The sequence below is a fragment of the Nerophis lumbriciformis genome, linkage group LG32 (genome assembly GCF_033978685.3).
Source record: "Nerophis lumbriciformis linkage group LG32, RoL_Nlum_v2.1, whole genome shotgun sequence".
NCBI lineage: Eukaryota > Metazoa > Chordata > Actinopteri > Syngnathiformes > Syngnathidae > Nerophis > Nerophis lumbriciformis.
This window is the reverse complement of record NC_084579.2, coordinates 9,350,026-9,365,532: the sequence shown is the minus strand read 5'-3', so window position 1 is coordinate 9,365,532 and position 15,507 is coordinate 9,350,026.

The following is a 15,507-nucleotide window of genomic DNA, read 5'->3' as shown; positions in this document are numbered from 1 at the left end:
GCCCATTAATGCTGAAAGGTACATACAGGTTTTGGAGCAACATATGTTGCCATCCAAGCAACGTTACCATGGACGCCCCTGCTTATTTCAGCAAGACAATGCCAAGCCACGTGTTACATCAACGTGGCTTCATAGTAAAAGAGTGTGGGTACTAGACTGGCCTGCCTGTCGTCCTGACCTGTCTCCCATTGAAAATGTGTGGTGCATTATGAAGCCTAAAATACCACAACGGAGACCCCCGGACTGTTGAACAACTTAAGCTGTACATCAAGCAAGAATGGGAAAGAATTCCACCTGAGAAGCTACAAAAATGTGTGTCCTCAGTTCCCAAACGTTTACTGAGTGTTGTTAAAAGGAAAGGCCATGTAACACAGTGGTGAACATGCCCTTTCCCAACTACTTTGGCACGTGTTTCAGCCATGAAATTCTAAGTTAATTATTATTTGCAAAAAAAAAATTAAGTTGATGAGTTTGAACATCAAATATGTTGTCTTTGTAGTGCATTCAACTGAATATGGGTTGAAAAGGATTGGCAAATCATTGTATTCCGTTTATATTTACATCTAACACAATTTCCCAACTCATATGGAAACAGGGTTTGTATTTATGTGTATGCTTGCTTTTGTGCTCCTATTTTGTGTTTATCATATCGTGTTTTTGTGCTTGCCACCATGTTTCAGCATTCCATGCATATACTGACCTCTGGACCCCCTGCTAAAATCTTCTTCTAGCTTATCTGGGGGACCCTTTCACTTACCACCATCCTTAAATGGATATTCACTACTGTTGTAATCGTAATATGGTATTGTGAATAAACTTGAAACTTGAAACTTGAAACAAAAGGCAAGTTCTGCTAGGAAAAGGCACTGAAGCATAGGGATGGCTATGCAAAACAAAAGTAAAACTGAACTGGCTACAAAAGTAAACAAAAACAGAACGCTGGACGACAGCAAAAACTTACAGCGTGTGGAGCAGAGACGGCGTCCACAAAGTACATCCGTACATGACGTGACAATCAACAATGTCCCCACAAAGAAGGATAGCGTACGCACAACTTAAATAGTCTTGATTGCGAAAACAAAGCAAGTGCGGGCAATAGCACTCAAAGGAAGGCGTGAAGCTGCTACAGGAGAACACCAACAAAACAGGAAAAGCCACCAAAATAACAGCGCAAGACAGGAACTAAAGCACTACACACAGGAAACAACAACAAACTCAAACTAGGACACGACAACCTGGTGGAGTTTCATTTTGTAACCTTTTCTGCTGGTGGTGGGCCTCCGTATTTTTTTAAATGGCTCAGAAAAGGTTGAAAAACACTGGTCTAGAGCAGGGGTCGGCAACCTTTACCAGTCAAAGAGCCATTTTGACCAGTTTCACAAATTAAAGAAAACAACGGGAGCCACAAAATTATTTTGAAATTTAAAATGAAATAACACTGCAGACAAAGTTTTTTTTCTTGCTTTGTGCTATGTATAAACCAAGAGTCTCAGACACGCGGCCCACACCTTAATATGAAAATTGAATGTTAGTGCGGCCCGCGGGTTTTATATGAATGGCGCGTGACAGCGTCATACTTGTCAACCCTCCCGATGGTACAGCATTTAGCGCCCACTAAAATCAGCGTGCCGGCCCAGCCACACATTGTATGGGGCTTCTGCTTGCACACGTAAGTGACAGCAAGGCATACTTAGTCAACAACTACACAGGTTACACTGACGGTGGCTGTATAAAAAACTAACACTCTTACTAATAATGCGCCACACTGTGAACCCACATCAAAACAAGAATGACAAACACATTTCGGGAGAACATCCGCACCGTAACACAACATAAACACAACAGAACAAATACCCAGAATCCCATGCAGCCCTAACTCTTCACCTCAACCGATGCACAGAGGGGGGGTTGATGTGTGAGGGAGCAGGGTTGGGGTGGGGTTTGGTAGTAGCAGGGGTGTATAATGTAACTCGGAAGAGTCAGGGCTGAATGGGATTCTGGGTATTTGTTCTGCTGTGTTTATGTTGAGCCGCATCAGACTGATCAAAGAGCCGCATGCGGCTCCGGAGCCGCGGGTTGCCGACCCCTGGTCTAGAGGGATGTGTTTCAGACATGTGTCTACGAGAGTGAAGGGACAGGGAGGTGAAGAAAAAAAACGAGCGAGACGACGTCGCAGCACCCTCAGGACGTCGTCTTCTCGCCCTCTTTGTGAGCAGCTGTTGTCTGAGAGCCAGGAGGAGGCAGGCGGCACTGCGGCGCCCTGTCAACTTCCTTCGCCCCACACCGAAGCCCCTCTGTGCATGCAAAGCAGGAGCCAGCTGCCCTCTCTCCTTGACCACCTCTTCCCCCCTCCGTTTTATTTCGACGCGCAACATCATTTTCTCCTGCCGTCTTTATTCAAATCAATTTCAAGCCATCTAAGCGCGGCGTGCTCACGTACGGTCCCAGCACACAAACCCGGGAAGACAATATTGTGCAAAAGAGCAATTGAAGGACGCGTGAAAAAGGGAACCAATATTTTTTTTTTCCTGGTGTGGACAGATTGATGGAGTATGAACGAGCGCATCAATCTCAGCTGTTGTGGTATTTTCTCAGCTGTCTCTTAGAGGGCTTGGGATTCAGCTCAATCATTTTAAAAACGTGCACAGACCGGGGCTACTTTGCACAGTCAGGAAGCCAAAATACCAACAGGTACACAATACAGGTGTTATGGCAGCAGCTTATTAGGCACTGAATTTTTTATGCAGCGTCATCTTCACTGAAACAGATGGAATTGAGGGGAAATACACGGAGGGGGGGCCCAAACGACCTTGTTAAGGTACTGTCAGCCAACTGAACACCTGCATGATAACTCTTACATATAAAAAGGTCACAAAGTGTTGCAATTTGGATGAGTGTGACTTCAGTAGAAAGTCAAACTTTAAAACCTTCGATTATCACATTTAAAGGGGAACATTATCACAATTTCAGAGGGGTTAAAACCATTAAAAATCAGTTCCCAGTGGCTTATTTTAATTTTCGAAGTTTTTTTCAAAATTTTACCCATCACGCAATATCCCTAAAAAAAGCTTCAAAGTGCCTGATTTTAACCATCGTTATATAAACCCGTCCATTTTCCTGTGACGTCACACAGTGATGCCAACACAAACAAACATGGCGCATAGAACAGCAAGCTATAGCGACATTAGCTCGGATTCAGACTCGGATTTCAGCGGCTTAAGCGATTCAACAGATTAGGCATGTATTGAAACGGATGGTTGTAGTGTGGAGGCAGGTAGCCAAAACGAAATTGAAGAAGAAACTGAAGCTATTGAGCCATATCGGTTTGAACCGTATGCAAGCGAAACCGACGAAAACCACACGACAGCCAGCGACACGGGAGAAAGCGAGGACGAATTCGGCGATCGCCTTCTAACCAACGATTGGTATGTGTTTGTTTGGCATTAAAGGAAACTAACAACTATGAATTTGGTTTACAGCATATGAAATACATTTGGCAACAAGCTAGGGTCGATATTCTTCTCTTGATCATCTTCGGTGGCATAAGGGACGGTAGAAGCGGTGTGAGCCAAGACATCCAGGAGGTTTAGCTCGCTCGTCTGCAGGAACAAACTGCCGCCATTGCTTGCCGTGCTACCGAGGTCCTTTGTCCCTGAAGAGCTCACACACTCCGGCAGATTCAATGGGGGTCTGGCGGCAGATTTCTTTGACTTTATCGTTGGAAATGCATCTGCTTTGAGTGTCGCAGGTTATCCACACATTCTTGCCATCTCTGTCGTAGCATAGCTTTCATCGGTAAAGTGTGCGGAACAAACGACTGACCATTTCCTCGGCTTTCCCCACACCCTCGTATTTTGAACAAATTTCGTCTAATTTCTTGCAACTTTCGCATCTTTGGGCCACTGGTGCAACTTGATTCTGTCCCTGTTCGTGTTGTTACACCCTCCGACAACACACCGACGAAAGTGAGAAAATGGCGGATTACTTCCCGATGTGACGTCACGTTGTGACGTCATCGCTCCGAGAGCGGATAATAGAAAGGCGTTTAATTCGCCAAAATTCACCCATTTAGAGTTCGAAAATCGGTTAAAAAAATATATGGTCTTTTTTCTGCAACATCAAGGTATATATTGACGCTTACATAGGTCTGGTGATAATGTTCCCCTTTAAGTACTGATTTATGTACGTACGTACGTACATACATACATACATACATACATACAAGTACAGGCCAAACGTTAGGAGACACCTTCTCCTCATTCAATGGGTTTTCTTTATTTTCATGACTATTTACATTGTAGATTGTCACTGAAGGCATCAAAACTATGAATGAACACATGTGGAGTTATGTACTTAACAAAAAAAGATGAAATAACTGAAAACATGTTTTATATTCTAGTTTCTTTAAAATAGCCACCCTTTGCTCGGATTACTGTTGTGCACACTCTTGGCATTCTCTCGATGAGCTTCAAGAGGTAGTCACCTGACTTCACAGGTGTCATAGTTTTGATGCCTTCAGTGACAATCTGCAATGGAAATAGTCATGAAAATAAAGAAAACGCATTGAAATGAGAAGGTGTGTCCAAACTTTTGGCCTCTACTGTACATACATACAGACAGACAGACACAAATGTGTACGCATGCATATATGAAACACTATCTTTCAGAAGAGAGAGGAAAGTCTGCCATGTTAGAGTGTGATGTAATCATATACTACAAATTTACAGAAAATATTACAATTATTCAATACAAACTATTATAAAACCATAATTTTTTTTATCAGTGACTGACACATTTGTTGTTTCTGTATCTATCTGATGAAATATGAATTACAAATGTATATAATTTTAATCTCTTTCAGGAATTGGAATAGGGCTAGACGATATGCTGGAAACTGTTCCACAATAAGTGTTTTATATCGGTCAATATTAGAGATGTCCGATAATATCAGCAGTCCGATATTATCGGCCGATAAATGCTTTAAAATGTAATATGGCAAATGATCGGTATCTGTTTCAAAAAGTAAAATGTATGACTTTTTAAAACTCCGCTGTGTACACGGACGTAGGGAGAAGTACAGAGCGGCAATAAACCTTAAAGGCACTGCCTTGGCGTGCCGGCCCAATCACATAATATCTACGGCTTTTCACACACACAAGTGAATGCAATGCATACTTGGTCAACAGCCATACAGGTCACACTGAGGGTGGCCGTATAAACAACTTAAATACTGTTACAAATATGCGCCACACTGTGAACACACACCAAACAAGAATGACAAACACATTTCGGGAGAACATCCACACCGTAACACAACAAACACAACAGAACAAATACCCAGAACCCCTTGCAGCACTAACTCTTCCGGGACGCTATAATATACACCCCCCCGCAAACCCCTACACCCCCGCCCCCACCTTAACCCCGCCCACCTCAACCTCCTCATGCTCTCTCATGGAGAGCCTGTCCCAAATTCCAAGCTGCTGTTTTGAGGCATGTTGAAAAAAATAATGCACTTTGTGACTTCAATAATAAATATGGCAGTGCCATGTTGGCATTTTTTTCCATAACTTGAGTTGATTTATTTTGGAAAACCTTGTTATATTGTTTAATGCATCCAGCGGGGCATCACAACAAAATTAGGCATAATAATGTGTTAATTCCACGACTGTATATATCGGTATCGGTTGATATCGGAATCGGTAATTAAGAGTTGGACAATATCGGAATATCGGATATCGGCAAAAAAGGCATTATCGGACATCTCTAATCTTGGACATTTAAAAAAAAAAAAAAAAAGACAGATAATGCGTAATGTATTTAATATTTGTTTACTTATGGTATATGTATTTATTTTTTATTTATTCACTGTTCTGTTACAAACAGAACAGAGAAATGGGATAAAACTGCTATGATATGAAAAGTGGTAGAATTAAATAAGCTCTGCTTCTTCTTACTCCTTTTCGGATGTGCTGTAATGAAACAACTGGAAATATGTGATGCATTACATTGTATTTGTTTTGCATGCATGTTCAAAATAAACTGAACTTAACTAAATTAACATCTCGATTCGAATGTGAATCAATTTTTTGAGCACCCCTCATGTACTTTTGATATCGTGTACAATATATATTTTTTAAATGTAATCTTTGTACCGCATACTTGCCAACCTTGAGACCTCCGATTTCGGGAGGTGGAGGGTGGGGGCGAGGTTAAGAGGGGAGGAGTATATTGACAGCTAGAATTCACCAAGTCAGGTATTTCATACATATATACGTATATATATATCTACATCCTGAAAATATGCCATACTTGCCATATATATATATATATATATATATATATATAGATAGATATAGAGAGAGATACAGAGAGAGAGAGAGAGAGAGAGAGAGAGAGAAAGAGAGAGAGAGATCTACATCCTGAAAATATGCAAACAAAACTGTGTTTAGATAATTGATACTTCAAACTTGCATAAATAAATATTAAGGAATATAACATAACTTGGCTTCTGAGAGTTTCAAAATGTAATGAATAAAATGCTAAAGTTGTTGATAAACAAGCAATTATTTTAATAATTAAATATGGTCATTTTAAATGAATTATTATGATAATTTAAAATCAATTATTTCAAATGTTTATTTTAATGTATAATTCTATGGCTGGATGTAATAAGGAGTCACGAAAAAATACAAATAAAAATACGATTAATTTTGATGTTTTTAGAAAAATATAGTAAAAATGTATTTAGTTTTTTTTTTTTTTAATTAATAAATATATTTATTGTTAGGTAAAATAAACATAATAATACAATTTATCTCTAGTCTGGATGATTTAGTTCTTGTCACCCTGTTGTCCTCCCGTCATGAAAAAGGCTGTCCTCACTCAGGTCCACATGGAGCTGGAGGGGGCGTGGCTTCCAGCTCCGGCTGAAAATCGGGAGATTTTCGGGAGAATACTTGTCCCGGGAGGTTTTCGGGAGAGACGCTGAATTTCGGGAGTCTCCCGGAAAATTGGCAAGTATGTTGTACCGGTATTTCCTGCAGTATTTGCATATGTAGCTGCAGAATTTTTTTTTATCAATCAATCAATGTTTATTTATATAGCCCTAAATCACAAGTGTCTCAAAGGGCTGTTTATGAATAAAAAATTTTTTATATACAATACACAAGAAAACCCGTATTATTTAAACTCCAGTCAAAAAAGAGACCAAATGCCCCCACTACAAAAGGAAGAAACCATGTTCAGCAAATGGTCAGAAAAAGAGTAATAGGTAAAATGTTAGAATGAAAGACATTTGGAGTTTTATTATTTTGGTATATCATCATTAAAACTATTTTAATAGAATTTAAAATTTAAAACTATTCTAAAAAAAAAAGAAGAAAAAAAGGGGAATACGATCATTTTCTGGGGTCAAAAACTGAATTAAAATACTTCAAAGAGTCGCCAAGAAAGGGTTAAGATGACGCAACACTGCGTCTTCTTCAAGTTAAATATTCATCCGCTTCGTTTTGGGTCATTCTGTGAGTGGACTGCTAATAACGAGTGCTCTTCATACAGCATGTCTCTCTCTCTCACACACTCTCAAGTATTTAAAAACTTGTGTCCATGACACAAGAAGGCCAAAATAAAGCAGAAACAAAGGGAGAACACAGAAAGGTGCCAATAAAACATCACTTCAAGACTCAAAGTACCATACGGACACAGTTTTGAGACATTCTGGAACCCTAATGATGCCTTCACAGTTTCCCATTCGGAGGTGACAGCTGTTGGTTGAGGGCGGTGGCGGCGGCAACCGGCGGCGGCAACCGGCGGCTGCTTTGCAAAACATCTGTGAGCCAATCTGCGTTTTGTTTTTTATTTGATTAAGAGCTGCACGGTGCATTTATTATTTCTGACAGTCAAAGAAAAACATGATGCTAGCTGATTTTATCACGAGAACAATAAATGTATTAAAGCTTCCGTAAGGAAAACTGGTTTGAGATTCAGAGTATAAAGAAGTTTACTTTCATTTACTTTCAAATCACTGTGGTAGAGTAAATAAGGGTGATAAACGGGCAGTTTAAACATACAATAAAAAGGCCTCGATTTTTTACTTTTTGAGGTCAAGGCAAGTGTGGCCTTAAAAGAGGGCTCATATTTTAGGGCACCAAGGCAAGTTAGAAGGGCACCAGCATAAATATGTCATATAGGAATTAACTATACACAATAAAACATTAACAAAATGCTGTCACATGAATGTTTTTTTGAAATAATACCTTTGTGACATGGAAAAAAACACATGTAATAAAACCCCTGTGTTTACTTTTTGATATTAAAGTTTGGCTAATACAGATGAAGTCTAATAAACATGCTTTGTTCTTCTCTTGGTTCAGTACAACAGTTTGGCCAACAAAAATAAAGAGTGACACCTCTCACATCGAATACACAATCTTCACAGCCTTCGTTCAGTTCGATGAGATGACAAAACATTTGAGCTAGTATTGATGTTATTTCTGCTATTTTGGAATTCTTATTAATATCTGGGTTGGCCCTGCTATAAGGTGGCGACTTGTCCAGGGTGTACCCGCTTTCCGCCCGAATGCAGCCGAGATAGGCTCCAGCACCCCCCGCGACCCCGTAAGGGACAAGCGGTAGAAAATGGATGGAAATTAATATTGATACTGTTGTTGATATCATTCATTTTTGTTTGACTACTTTTGGATTGTTTTGTGTCATGTTTGTGTGTTCTCTCAATTGCTATACTGAATGGAATTAGACTTGTATTATTATGGTATTATTGTGTATTCTTGTTTTGGCTTGATTAATAACAAAATAAAAAATAAATACAAAAAAGAGAGAGAAAAAAAAAAAGAACACTGATACAGTTTACAGTTAAATAAAGGAGTGAACATCCCAGTAAACAAACTAAAGAATTTATAAACAAGTTGTGACAACGTTGCATATTTCCTCACCTCATTAACTCTCTGTCACAGCAGCTGACGGACGCTGTATTGAGAAAATAAAAGCAACATCAAATAGTTTTCTCCTTCGCTGTATACTTTTAGTGTGGGGACAAGTGCGTCCGTCTCCAATATTGTCCACACCTGTCTCCATCTAAACACAGCAGTGCGCTCTTGAACGCACGCCGGGAAGCGAGGAAAAATGACGTTAAAACCAAGCGCTTGGTGTAGCTTGTCCGCCATGATTATCAAGCCAAATGACGCTGACCTAGTGTTGTCTAAAATGCATTAATGAATGACGGGGTTTCGGTAATTAGAAAATTAGAATTTTATCGCAAATTATCATTATACCGTTTGTTACATTAACAAGTAAAAAGTCGAGGGCGGTCACAGTATGTTCTTGCTGCGGATGTTGGTCAATTTTAGGGCATTACGGCAAATGACGAGGGCGGTCGCGGCTTTTGCCGCAGTTGCCGTGGTTAAATTCGAGCCCTGCAATAATGATAAACAAAGATCCAACCAATGACTGTACAGTGCATGCAAACCACTAACAAAACATGCCATGTTATTATTTTTGTTTGTTGGGGAAAGTGGTAGAAAATGGATGGATGGGGTTTGTAGCAAATTATTTTGAACGTATAAAAGGAAGTTAAGAAGTGAAACACTAAATTATTATGATTTCAAAAATAACAATTTTGCTTATTAGTCTAAAAAGGCAGTCCAACAATGACTCCAATCATATAACTTTCTGGATCTGGTTCCCGGGAGCCTTTTGGCCATGGAGACCAGCTGCTGGGTCTATGCCACACCAGAGTCCATTTGGAGAAACTGGAGGAGATGTGGAGGAAGAGGCAGGGCTGCGGATCTAGCGCTGAGCACCGGGACGGACAAGCTTCACAGTGTCTTGGCTGAATGAGCAGCAATCGGACACCTCGGTCTCCTTGGACGTATCCTCGCTCATCCATGCAGACTGGACACTGACCGAGAGTTGGTGGGCGGCTGAGGGTGCAGTCAGCTCTCTCGGTTGCTTTGTTGGGTCTGCTCCTATCTCTGGCCATGCTCCCCCCACCCCAACAGACGATGGCGTGGAACACCACAGAGCATTCTTGCCAACCTTGAGACCTCCGAATTCAGGAGATTGGGGGGGAGGGTTGTTAAGGTGGGCGGGGCCGGGGGGCGGGGTTAAGGGGGAGGAGTATATTTATAGCTAGAATTCACTGAAATTCAAGTATTTCTTATAAATATATATATAAAATAAATACTTGACTTTCAGTGTTCAGTGAATTATAGTTTTATATATATATATATATATATATATATATATATATATATAAATCAAAGAAATACTTGAATTTCAGTGTTCAGTACACATAACACTCCTCTACTCATTGTTGTATTTGAAAGTGCAATGCTTTGCAGCCAGTAGCACAGCATTTGAAGGAGCATAGGTATGGGCAGCATCTGGGAAATTTAATTTGCAGAAGAGGAGTGAGTTTAGGGTTGAATTGTCCATTCTCGTTCTATTCTGTCACTCTTCGTCACCATGACTGTCTCTTCTTCTTTGTCTCCTTCTTGTTGTGTGTGCACTTGTGCACTCTCCAAAAGCCGTAGATGTTATAACGTGACTGGGCCGGCACGCTGTTTATATGAAGGAAAAGCGGATGTGACGACAGGCTGTCCTCACTCAGGTCCGCACGGATCTGGAGGGGGCGTGCCTTAAGTCCGGCTGGAAATCGGGAGAAATTCGGGAGAATGGTTGTCCCGGGGAGAGGCACTGAAATTCGGGAGTCTCCCGGAAAATTCGGGAGGGTTGGCAAGTATGCCGCAGAGGCCACCACAGTGTATGGTTTTTTTTGTGTTTTTTTTGTTTTACTTTTGTGGCTGTGTGTAGAAGTGGCTGGTTGCATCAGCTCTGTTCTTTTAATGTATTTAATGTCCTTTTGTGTTCTTTGATGTTTCCCTCTTACCTGTTTATGTGCGTTATGGCTATGAGGTTTTTTTCTTCTTGCTTGGGCCCAGGCTTAGACTGACATTTTTTTTTCTCACATTTACCTGTTTCTCACCTTTTTTGTAAGGGGCGCCGGAAGTTGGCAGACCCGTCAGCGATCCTGTTCTGTCTCCCTGTAATGCTTGTCTGCTCTTGAATGAGATTGTGCTGAAAATCTTAATTTCCCCTCGGGGATTATTAAAGTATTTCTGATTCTGAACTTGTATGTCACAAGCGCAGCACAGTGTTTGCAATTTACCATAAATTCTAACAGTGGGAGAAGTGTCCAGGCTGGTCCAACAACATTACATTTAGCTAACACAAGTGACCCACGTTTACTACAGCAACAATTACAGGTGTTTTCTGTTTAATTGCTATTACTACAAACCCCGTTTCCAGTAGAGTTGGGAAAGTGTGTAAATATAAACGAAATACAATGATTTGCAAATCATTTTCAACCCATATTCAGTTGAATATGCAACAAAGACAACATATTTGATGTTCAAACTGATAAACTTTTTTTTTTGTGCAAATAATCAATAACTTTAGAATTTGATGCCAGCAACACGTGACAAAGAAGTTGGGAAAGGTGGCAATAAATACTGATAAAGTTGAGGAATGCTCATCAAACACTTATTTGAAACATCCCACATGTGAACAGGCAAATTGGGAACAGGTGGGTGCCATGATTGGGTATAAAAGTAGATTCCATGAAATGCTCAGTCATTCACAAACAAGGATGGGGCGAGGGTCACCACTTTGTCAACAAATGCGTGAGCAAATTGTTGAACAGTTTAAGAAAAACCTTTCTCAACCAGCTATTGCAAGGAATTTCGGGATTTCACCATCTACGGTCCGTAATATCATCAAAGGGTTCAGAGAATCTAAAGAAATCACTGCACGTAAGCAGCTAAGCCTGTGACCTTCGATCCCTTAGGTTGTACTGCATCAACAAGCGACACCAGTGTGTAAAGGATATCACCACATGGTCTCAGGAACACTTCAGAAACCCACTGACAGTAACTACAATTGGTCGCTACATCTGTAAGTGCAAGTTAAAACTCTCCTATGCAAGGCTAAAACTGTTTATCAACAACACCCAGAAACGCCGTCGGCTTCGCTGGGCCTGAGCTCATCGAAGATGGACTGATACAAAGTGGAAAAGTGTTCTGTGGTCTGACGAGTCCACATTTCAAATTGTTTTTGGAAACTGTGGACGTCGTGTCCTCCGGACCAAAGAGGAAAAGAACCATCCGGATTGTTATAGGCGCAAAGTTGAAAAGCCAGCATCTGTGATGGTATGGGGGTGTAATAGTGCCCAAGGCATGGGTAACTTACACATCTGTGAAGGCGCCATTAATGCTGAAAGGTACATACAGGTTTTGGAGCAACATATGTTGCCATGTTACCATGGACGCCCATGCTTATTTCAGCAAGACAATGCCAAGCCACGTGTTACATCAACGTGGCTTCATAGTAAAAGAGTGCGGGTACTAGACTGGCCTGCCTGTAGTCCAGACCCGTCTCCCATTGAAAATGTGTGGCGCATTATGAAGCCTAAAATACCACAACGGAGACCCCCGGACTGTTGAACAACTTAAGCTGTACATCAAGCAAGAATGGGAAAGAATTCCACCTGAGAAGCATCAAAAATGTGTCTCCTCATTTCCCAAACGTTTACTGAGTGTTGTTAAAAGGAAAGGCCATGTAACACAGTGGTGAACATGCCCTTTCCCAACTACTTTGGCACGTGTTGCAGCCATGAAATTCTAAGTTAATTATTATTTGCAAAAAAAAAAAAAAGTTTATGAGTTTGAACATCAAATATCTTGTCTTTGTAGTGCATTCAATTGAATATGGGTTGAAAAGGATTTGCAAATCATTGTATTCCGTTTATATTTACATCCAACACAATTTCCCAACTCATATAGAAACGGGGTTTGTACTTTTGGTTCACTCTGCCATTGAAATGAGTTGCGCACACTTTTTACATATGGCTCCTTTAAAAGACAGTGGATCATATAGAACACAAATTATCCACAAGCCAATGTCAGATAAGCCTTTACACATAATAGAAGCTACACTTTCATGGACAAACGTCACACATACAACATTTCAAGCAGCATTTGTTTAAGTGTAACCACCTAAGAAGTTAAACAACAGTGTGTTAATACTACTTGGTGAAATACTACCACCATGTGGCTTATGGAAACATAACCATCAAGTCCCTCCTTGGGTCGTCTTTTTAAAAGGCACCGTTGGAGCATGTTGCACAATATTCACACATTAAAGTTCACGCCCAGATCAACAGAAAGAATTTTGCCACAGGGCCAGGAAGAGAAGCTCTGGTTACATAATAAAAACACAACATACCAAAACAACAGTGGCAGTCATTTTAGACTCAAATGTTAAGGTCTATACAGCAAAGTTAGCTCACTGGTGTTTTTAACGTGATTATCAGCAGCCAGTCAGCTTGTAAATGTTGAGGAAAAATGGGCACAGGCTGTTTTGCATTTAAATATTTTGAGTGTATTTGAATGAATAACAGTGAAGAAATAAAGGCGCCATGTTGTTATGTCCTGTTGGAGAGTGTCTCTGTTTGTGTTGACATACATTTTTACAACGTTACTAAAAACTACGTAAGGGAACATACACAAAAAAATATTACACTTTAGTTCATGTTACCTTATTTCTTCCTTTGTTGTCTTTATTGGCACAGTTTGCATGTCTTACTTCTGCACGGGGCTTCCTGGTTTCCCTTACTTCCGGGTAAATCAACCAATCAGTTTCCTTTCTGCCCCCTTTTCCACACACCTGTATCCATAGATATCTTATAAGTAGACGCAGCATCGAGCGCTACTGCCTACTGGCGCTGACGAGACGCGGGGCCGCCATCTTGGAGTGGTGATCCGCTCCACTCAGTGCAATTTATTTGGCAGGAGCAATGAACTGTCAACGCAATTTAATAAATTTTACCTCACTGAATACCAATGATTTTCACCTGCTTTTTTGTCATACGTGTAGCTATGATAAAGAACACATGTTTTGGCGTGTTTTATTATTCATAGTTTGCTTAACAGTAATAGAATATTCTTATATGCTATAAGTGACCAGACGTCCAAGATCAAAACTGTGAATATAATCCCAGAGAAGGGGGAAAAAAACGGTCAGCTATTTTTAAATTCAAGAAACAATATAATAAGGTTATATATACATGCGTATATCCTACATAAACAATGTATGAATACATTAGATATCTATATATCGTAGGGACCTATATAGACTGTATCTCTGTTGCTGCAGCAGCACAGAGTTTATTCTGTCTTGACACTTTGTATTGATATTTTGTATTACATTCTTCCCTTAAATGATAATGTTTACAGTGATTGTTTTATATGTATGTTAAAAATATGTATGGATAAAAGCGTCTGCCAAATACTTAAACATAAACATATACAAACACCTGAAAGTCTTTTATATCAGCTGAAACCACCAATCTGTTTCACTGGATTCAGAATAAAACCAAATTATGTCTTACCTAGCAATGTTAGTATTTGAATATTGTTACTTGAAGACTTATTCCTGGTTACAATTATACTGTTAAGAAAGTATTGTCTTATACTTTGTATTTTATTATATATTACCTATATCCCCTACACAATCTGGACTGTGGTCCTAACTTTTACCCCTGTTGGCTTTTACAAGCTTTAGCTTCATAATTTATTTCAACTTTATGTTATTCAAGTATAACATTTTTAAATGTAATTAATTTAATTGCCAAGCAATTATATTATAGTCATACTCTTGTTTGCAAGTGGCTACAATTTCAGTACTATTGAAGATCTTTGCTCCTTCTCAACTCTGTGGTAATATTCTTTTCACAAAATACAACCAATAGTACGTTAATGTTAAATCTTACTTGTGAATAGTAATCCTCCGATTCCTATTTTCAACAGTCCGCTCATTTGAGCAGGAAAACGCTGAACACCATCTTTGTTTTCTACCTGTCAACTGTCAGATTAGGCCAGTGGTTCTTAACCTGGGTTCGATCGAACCCTAGGGGTTCGGTGAGTCGGCCTTAGGGGTTCCGCGGAGCCTCCGCCACGGAGGTAAAGACACATCCGACTTATCGTGTAAATAAAAACGTCTCCCTAACAGCGTATTATGGATACCCCCAAACAATGTTCCCTCCAATTTTCCATCTGATTAGCAGGTTGTTTGATTGATCGATTGAAACTTCTACTAGCAGATTGCAAAGGAAGAGAATACATTATATGAAACAGTACAGTTTACACAGTACAGTACATATTCCGTACAATTGACCACTAAATGGTAACACCCGAATAAGTTTTTCAACTTGTTTAAGTCAGGGTCCACGTTAATCAATTCATGGTAATGTGTGTAAGGTGTGTAATTTGTTGTGAGTTCATGCACTGTGTTGGTTTTGTTCTTTGAACAAGATGATGTTCACGCACAGTTCATTTTGTGCACCAGTAAAAAACATATAACTTTTTCTTGAATTGAAAAAACATTTTATTTTTTACTAAAGAAGGGTTCGGTGAATGCGCATATGAAACT